Here is a 9,925-nt window from a genome sequence, read left to right as displayed (position 1 = left end):
ACCTGTCCAATCCGTCGAAGAATTTTATACGGCCCGATATACCTTGGACTCAGCTTACCTTTCTTCCCAAAACGCATAATACCCTTCATTGGTGAGATCCTCAGGAAAACCCAATCACCAACCTCAAACTCTAGATCACGACGTCGGACATCAGAATAAGATTTTTGCCTGCTTTGTGCCGTCCTCAATCGCTCCTGTATCACTTTCACCTTCTCAATAGCTTGGTGAATCAAATCTGGCCCATATAATTCTGTTTCACCGACTTCGAACCATCCAACTGGTGATCTATATCTCCTCCTGTATAGTGCCTCATATGGGGCCATTTTAATACTGGAATTGTAGCTATTGTTATAGGCGAATTCTATGAGTGGAAGATGATCATCCCAATTCCCCTTAAAATCTAGAACACATGCTCGTAGCATATCTTCCAGTGTCTGAATGGTACGTTCAGCCTGTCCGTCAGTCTGTGGATGAAATGCAGTGCTGAGATTTACCTGTGTGCCTAAACCCTTCTGGAAAGACCTCCAAAAGTTAGCCGTAAATTGAGCTCCTCGGTCTGATATAATAGATATGGGCACACCATGAAGCCTAACAATCTCCTTGATATACAACTTCGCATAATCTTCAGCCGTGTAAGTTGTCTTTACTGGCAGAAAATGGGCACATTTTGTAAGTCGATCAATTATCACCCAGATGGAGTCAAACTTATGATAAGAGCGAGGTAATCCAATAATGAAGTCCATATTAATCACCTCCCACTTCCAGGTCGGAATCTCTATATTTTGAAGCAATCCACCGGGTTTCTGATGTTCTATCTTTACTTGTTGACAATTGGGACACTGGGCTACAAATTCTGCAATAGACTTCTTCATATTATCCCACCAATACTGCTCCTTGACATCATGATACATCTTTGTCGAGCCGGGATGGATGAAATATCGGGATTGATGAATCTCATTCATAATCTTCTCTCGCAACCCTGCCACATTAGGCACACACAATCGGCTCTGGTATCTCAGTGCCCCATCTTTTCCGATCCCAAAAGCCATACTTTTACACTGTTGAATGCTTTCTCTTAATCGTACTAAGATAGGATCTTCATATTGTCGTGCTTTTACCTCGGCTACCAAAGATGATTCTGATGTATTCTGTACAGTAACGCCTCCATTATCAGAGTCTAACAATCTGATTCTCATATTGGCTAGCTGATGAAGCTCTTTAATCAACCCCCATCTACCTGCCTCAATATGTACTAAGCTTCCCATTGATTTACGGCTGAGAGCATCTGCCACAACATTGGCTTTACCGGGATGATACAATATCTCGACGTCGTAGTCTTTCAATAATTCAAGCCACCTACGCTGCCTCAAATTCAACTCTTTCTGCTTGAAGATGTATTATAAACTCTTGTGATCTGTGTAGATGTCAACATGGACGCCGTATAAGTAGTGCCGCCATATCTTCAAAGCATATATTACTGCAGCCAATTCCAAATCATGGGTTGGATAATTCTTTTCATGCTTCTTCAATTGTCTTGATGCATAAGCAATCACATTCCCACGCTGCATCAATATGCACCCCAAACCTATACCCGAGGCATCACAATATACCACATAACCTTCTGTTCCTTCAGGAAGAGTGAGCACTGGTGCATATGTCAATCGATTCTTCAACTCCTGAAAACTACGTTCACAAGTGTCAGACCACTGGAATTTGGTAGCTTTTTGTGTTAACTTAGTCAATGGTGATGATATAGAGGAAAATCCTTCTACAAACCGCCTATAATATCCTGCTAGCCCTAGGAAGCTGCGGACTTCTGATGGTGTTGTAGGTCTCGGCCAATTCTTTACTGCATCGATCTTCTGAGTGTCGACACTAATACCCTCATCAGATATCACATGGCCAAGGAATGCTACTGAGTTCAGCCAGAATTCACATTTGGAGAGCTTAACATATAACTTACGATCCTGAAGCGTCTGTAATACTATCCGCAAGTGGCCCGCGTGTTCCGCCTCCGAACGAGAATACACTAGAATGTCATCAATGAATACAATCACGAACACATCAAGATAGGGCCTGAATATAGTATTCATGAGATCCATAAAAGCTGCTGGGGCATTTGTTAGCCCGAACGACATCACCAAGAACTCAAAGTGCCCATATCTTGTCCGGAAGGCCGTCTTTGGAATATCTTTCTCCCTAACCCTTACCTGATGATACCCTGAACGTAAATCAATCTTGGAGAAATACTTGGCACCCTGGAGTTGGTCAAACAGGTCATCAATTCTTGGAAGTGGATACTTGTTCTTTATAGTAGACTTATTCAACTGTCGATAGTCGATACACATCCGTAACGACCCATCTTTCTTCCGCACGAATAGGACTGGTGCACCCCAAGGTGAAGTGCTAGGCCTAATAAAGCCCTTATCTAGCAAGTCCTTCAACTGCACCTTCAACTGCACCTTCAACTCTTGCAACTCTGCCGGGGCCATTCTGTATGGAGAAATAGAGATCGGTTGAGTGTCAGGCAACATATCAATGCTAAACTCAATCTCCCTTTCAGGAGGAAGGCCTGGGAGTTCATCTGGGAAAACATCTGGGAATTCGTTGACCACAGGGATTGATTGTAAAGTAGGCGGTTTCACCTCCGCATCCTTAACGCGAACGAGATGATAAATGTAACCTTTTAAGATCATTTTCCTTGCCTTAAGATAGGAAATAAACCTACATTTCGGTGTAGCAATGTTCCCTTTCCATTCAATGAGGGGTTCACCCGGAAATTGGAACCTAACCATCTTCGTACGACAGTCAACATTTGCATAGCATGAGGCCAACCAGTCTATTCCCATTATCACATCAAAATCAACCATTTCTAACTCAAATAAATTTGCCGAGGTTTGACGACTACAAATCATCACAGTGCAACCTCTATATACCCTTCTAGCAATCACAGAATCTCCTATCGGAGTAGATACCGCGAGGGGTTTACTTATCAATTCAGGTTCAATGCCAAACTTATTAGCCACAAAGGGTGTAACATATGATAATGTAGATCCCGGATCAATCAGCGCATATACATCATAAGAAAACACAGATATAATACCTGTAACAACATCTGGAGACGACTCAAGATCCTGTCGACCTACTAGAGCATAGGTTCGATTTTGAGCACCACTCGAACTCGGCACTGCACCTCTACCCCTACCACGACCTGTCGACTGCTGAAAACCCCGTGCTGGAGGTCGAACTGATGAGGAAGAACCAGACACAGATCCAGTCGGCTGAGCCATACCATCACCTTCTCTATTAGGACAATCCCGCATCATATGGCCAGGCTGCCCGCACGAATAGCATGCATCAGAACCTCGACGACACAGTCCAAAGTGGGCCTTGCCGCACTGATCACAATGTGGTGTTGGGGGTCTCATCTGACTAGTATCCCTGTGATGTTGCGAGCCAGATGCCCGCGAACTCTAACGTGGACCAGAATAGGATCGATCATATCGAGGCCTCTGAAACTGTGGAGGAGCACTAGCTACAGGTGGCGCCGAACTCCTCGAAAACTGTGGCCTGATGCGGCCTCTGAAGTCATCAGAATACCCTGCAAATCTCGCCCTCTTATGCTGGCCCCTATCCTGCTCCCTAACTGCCCTCTGCTGGCGTTTACGATCCTCTAGGGTCTGGGCATAAGCTTGAATACGGGAAATATCCATGCCCTCCACCAAGGAGGCTGTCGTACACTCATTTATCAGATGTGGTCCCAACCCATTCACGAACATATGCACCTTATCACTCATCTCGGCCACCATATGGGGAGCATACCTTGCCAAAGAATCAAACTGCATACTGTACTCTCGCACACTCATATTACCTTGTCTAAGGTTCAAGAACCTATCAGCTCTAGCTCGTCGTATCTCAACTGGCAAGTAGTGACGAAGAAAGGCCTCAGAAAATTCCTTCCACACAGCTGGAGGAGGGTTCGGACCCCTGGATCTCTCCCAACTATCATACCAGAGAACCGCTAAATCCCGTAGCCGATAAGAAGCCAACTCTACTGCCTCTGTATCACTAACATGCATAACCCGAAGTGTACGATGAACCTGGTCAATAAAAGTCTGTGGGTCCTCCTTGGGGTCTGATCCGGTAAACACTGGAGGGTCTAAATTAATAAAATCACGAACTCTTGTACTAACTGGTTTCTCAGCAGCACCTGTATTCTGCCTCTGAGCCTGAGCAGCTACCAAGCTAGTCAATAACTGCAAAGCACTCTGCATATCCTGGTCTGGAGTGCCAGACGGAGGAACTGGAGGCGCTGGGTGCCTTCTAATACCCTCTGGAGGAGATGGAGTAGATAAGGTATGAGAGAGCATCTCACTTTGAGCCTCACTTTGTCCTGCTCTGACTTGGGGCACCTGACTGGTACCCTCTCCCGCTGCTGTATCAAGCCGTCTACTAATCGTTTGCTTCCTAGTCGAAGGCATCACTGGAAAAAAACAAGGTGAATATTAGAGACGAACACTTACGACTCAACTCTACGCAACGATCTAGATTCAGGAAGAAGGTAACAACCCTAGATGTCATGTAGCCTCCTGATTATAAATGTGGCACGCTACACATCCATAATCAAGACTCTACTAGACACGGCTCATAGACAACCCCTAGGACAGACTTGCTCTGATACCAAGTTTGTCACGACCCAAACTGAAGGGCCATGACTAGCACCCGACCACACTTGCTGAGCACCAACGTACATTTCATCTAACCTTCATTATTATCTTTTAAGGCCGACGAGATCAATATAAATGGTAGACCTAGATCATGGACAACCAGCAATAAAATATGACGGCATGAACATACATAGCAGGGGATGACCAGACAATCAAGAAACTACGTATAAGGTATGAGCTACCACGCTACTATGAAAGACAATACAACAAAAACTAGCCGACAAGGCATACCAAACTATACATGAGCCGACACCTGTCTATGAGCCTCTAAAAGAACATAAGTGTTGCAACATAGCCGGAACAGGGCCCCGACATACCCATAATGTCTATAACAAAAATTGCATACCAAGACCAAGGCAAGTCCGGAGAAGGGATCTCGCCAATCACCGCTGAACTGGACAGTTTACTGTGGTGGGGAGCTGCACCTGCCTGTCTATCAGGACCTGCAGCACGACATGCAGCGTCCACAAATAAAAGGACGTCAGTACGAATAAAGTACTGAGTATGTAAGGCAAGGAACCATAAATACGATCAGTAATGTAAGCAATGATAGAGAATATACAACCTGTAACATCTTAGTACCTCTGAGGGCTACTTACATGAAATGCATGATACATATGTATAAATACATAAACCTTTAAAGCATTCGCCTCTGTGGGCATCATCATCATCATATCGTACCCGGCCATAATAGGCTCGGTAGAATCGTACCCGGCCACGTGGAGCTCGGTAAAACCCAACTGATCAGTGGTTGCACAATAGGTGCCGTACCCGGCCAACTATAGCGTGGCTCGGTAGAGTAAAATAGATACATATATATAATGCATGCTCGACTCATGGAATCACATTCTAAACCTTTCGGAGTGACGTAAGGTCGGTATCCTCTGTACACGTTATTAGGACTAACTCTTCACTATGAACCTTATAAGAATCAGGAAGTACCAACAACATTGATAACATAAGACTAAGATAAGCAACATTAACATCAATCATTCCATAAGAGGGAAAACAATGTAAGTACTGCTAGCTTCTAAGAGTAGAGTATCTTGGGAGCTCGTTCATTACATTATGTACAATCGGAGTCGTGCAAAAGAAGGAAAGGGATAGCCTCACATACCTTGTATATACTGCCCCAATCTCAAGCTATGCAATTGTCAAAACTCCTTAGTCTACAATAAGAGAAACGATACTATCGTTATCATTTAAGCGTCATAACTATTATGTATCGACCACAACCTATTTTACGATGAAACGGACAGCACCTCCCCTATATATATGACCTCACACCATTCAAAACAATCACCAAACAGCCCAAACAACATCAATAATAAACATATTGAGCCTCCCAAAATAGTCCACACATAGCCTAATCACTCCATACATACGACGACCACCGTAGTCGTGTCAAACAACCTGGAAATGTTATGAATAACTATCAGCCCATAACCTTACATATATATGGTGTTTCTCCACACCCTTCCTCCTCCAAAACTCCACAAGATAGTAGTAAAATACGCAGCCCAACAACAACGCAAAACAGTCCACAAAACAATAACATTACTACCAAGCCTTTCGATATATATCTCACAAGTTCTAGCTTCAATGGCTTAGCCGCAACTTGGATAATCTTAAATACATATAGAGTAAGAGGTTCCTTACCTTTATACAGAAATAACAACTCCAATTTGACCTTAAATTTCCATGAAATATCCCTCCAATGCTGCCACAACAACAAAAAAGCGAAACTAGCGATCAGTTAGTGTTTTTCGGCACTAGAATCACTTTAGAAGGCTTGAAATCACCTAGGATTGATATTAAGAACATGAGGGAGTATTTACAGAACATAAACCCTTTAAAACAACCTCCCACACGAGCTTAAACGACACAAAAATGAGCAACAACAAGAAGAACAAGAGACTTACTAGCGCCACGGAATTCCCGACACTTGATTTGTGTTGTTTGCCCTTTTTTGGGTCTTGAATCTTGAGAGAACCTTGAGAGGATGTTCCTAGGGTTCTAAGGTCTGAAAATAGTGAAAAGAAATGACTTAAAACGGGTTGGAGGCATCCTATATAGGTCAAAATATCTTAAACCGACTTAGTGGGCCCCATAGAGAGGTGCTTGGCGCAATCTCGCGAAAACGCGAATATCTCTCTACTCCGAGATCGTATCGATGAACGGTTTAATGAGTTGGAAACTAGACTCATAGATCTTTAATTTGGTTGGTAGATCACTCAGTAATTCCTTGTAAATTATGAGAAAAGATTAGAAATATTTGACCTAATGTTTAAGTAAAATTATGAACCTAAGTTGCGACAACTTTTGTCGACTTTTGTTTCATAACTCGTTTGACTTCAAGACTTATGATACGGATATTATATGATTAAAATACCTTCATAAATGACCTCTTGAGTGTATTAAGCACCGCTAGATTACCTGAAAATTCGAGTTACAACATCCTTGATTCGTTTAACTTCTAATACTGGTTAATCACCCTTATACACTCTTGTATCACTTAAGACCAATAAGATTGACTTATTATCATCTCAAAGATAATTCCTTCTTGGATTTATGTTAACTAATATATGGCATGAACTAACACATGTGGATATGGGTTGTAACAATAATGCCATCTGGTCATGGGTCAATGTGCATGTATAAATGCATGAAATGCATATGAAAATACGTTAATAAAATCTCTCGGTATGTCCTAAGACCATTATGCCTCTGGTTAACATCATGAAATAAACTTTACCAACTTACATATTTTTGAGACCCATGAACAGATGATAGAATAATATGACACATGGAAAAGTCAAGAACATAAGCATTTCTAGTATTTTTATGAATAGAGTCATTTATGGAATTTGTGCATTTTCTCGTTTCGTTCGTGTCGTATAGATCATGCCAAAAGAAATAAGGAATAGCCTTAACATACCTGGATCGATTCTCTTGAAAATTCCTCTAACACACGTCTTTTGTGACGAACACGTAACAACGGATCGAAGTAGGGGAAAGTCTGTATGATATTCTTGAGAAGGATTGCACCGTACTCCCTTAGAATCGTAAAATCCCATTGCTATTATGTAGTATAACTTTGTATAAAATCTCACGTTTTTGAATTCTTGAAGATCCATGAAAGCTCATGTTACTGAATTTTATGAAAGCTCACGTAATTGAATATGAAGCTCACGCTGAAATGAAGCTTACGTTGAAATGAAGCTCACTTTGAAATGAAGCTCACGTTGAAATGAAGCTTACTTTGAAAGGAAGCTCACGTTTCTTTAAGTTATAAATATGATCTTTAATATGTCTTTTAGAATGGAAAGTTTTAAGGAGCTAATATGGATGGCTAACATTCTTTGCCTTTTGAATTGAAAGACTTTGATATTCAAAGTCTTGGAAATGAAAGGAATTGTTACCTTGTGACACCAAAGCAAGGAAGGACTCTTAGTCATCTCTTGATAATGTGGCTACGGCCATGTGGGGATGGGGTGAGATATTTAATCTTTATCCACTTATTAGATAATTAGGTAATGTCCCATTACTTGGTAATTAACAATTACCCACATAATTAAAAATTATCTCAAATTACTTAAAATTCTATTTATTTTTAATATACTTTATACATTATACTATCTTGGTCATATGGTACTTTGCATGGTACTAGTCCATAATTATCAGGTATTTTAGCTCGGGCCGTATTTTATCCCAATATGCCAAACTTCGACGAAAAATTCATTTTTTTTGACTTGCTTCCCCTCTCACCTTCACGAATTTACTCATCATTTGTTTAAAATAGCATAATCCTTATAATTTCCAAATAATCTCTTTCCCGAACTTACGACGAAACTTTAACAGACGAAAATACGGAATGTAACATCTCATTTCCGAGTTTATCTCAATTTACTTATGGCATACTTCCATGTACGAAAACATGGTGTGTAACAACATTCTCCCCCACTTAAACATACGTTCGTCCTCGAACATGCCAAGAGTTGTTCCAAAAGCCATCAAATCGTCGTGTAACACTATGCACATACCCGGGGGTGATCCCACGTCACCCTATCCCATATAGGTCTGATAACACAACATGACTGAAATTTCTTAGTCCAACCTAATCCATAAGTCTTAGGGCCCAATTTCCAACCTCCGGAATTTTCTATAAGATCAGAACCTCGCATCTACACACTGTATAAGTCCGAAAAAGCTGTATCAAACCATATCCCTAACCCAAGATGTCATCACGTGATATACTACATAACTCAATCACTCATAGCAATAACTTCTAATCACAATAGCTGCTCAAAATAATCCAATACCAGTAATGAACCTCTTATCAAGCAAAGCCTCATTCTAACACTTTCATATACTGCCAATGATGAAAGAAACACGCAGAAACTCATAAACATTCATCAGATCAATAAGTCATGGAGCTCCCTCTTCTATGACAGGAACTATAGCAAATTTCTAAGCCGACTTCCGATACTATCCTTCCAACCATGCTGAAACCAATTCTGATAGTATTCATTCTAGGTCTAATGACCTCATCTAATCCAACACGACCACTCTGATGACTTGACACATCAATACAATCCAAAGCCATAACCTGTGCAATTCGTGCACCCATTAGCAACATCCCAACTGTACTCAAATCATAGAAAATGATTCAAACGAGAGGATTGTCCTGCCAACTTAATGAGTACCATCACCACACCATGCTGAGAGCCTAACATACATCGTAGAATCAAAAAACACAAATCTGACACCAAGGATCATACCTCTACATAAGTCCGCTATAATACGTGACCCCATCCAAACGCTGGTCTGCATTATATACCTCGAGCCACCCTACTCAAAATCCATAACCATTCGAAATTCAACATCAAGAATCCAAAGTGCATTAACATATCCACGGAGAGCAAATAACACAATACCATAATCTGGAAAGAACGTAGCCAACGCGCAATCAATCATGCAATACCCAAATACTCATCTCGCTCAAATTCCGCTATAAAGCTCAAATTGAACCGCACCATATGTGCATATAACCAATGAATCACAACACTTTTTAACATAGAAAATTAACAAAGTGCCATGTAAAAATCCCAAAATTGTACAGCGGGACCAATTGTTATTATTTTTTATTTCTTTTGGAGCGATTGTCGCGCGAAACAAAAATCACGTGCTCACACCTA

This window comes from Nicotiana tabacum, chromosome 5, assembly GCF_000715075.1.
Source record: "Nicotiana tabacum cultivar K326 chromosome 5, ASM71507v2, whole genome shotgun sequence".
NCBI classification, from domain to species: Eukaryota; Viridiplantae; Streptophyta; class Magnoliopsida; order Solanales; family Solanaceae; genus Nicotiana; species Nicotiana tabacum.
The sequence above is the reverse complement of the archived record's forward strand: the minus strand, read 5'-3'. Positions refer to the sequence as shown.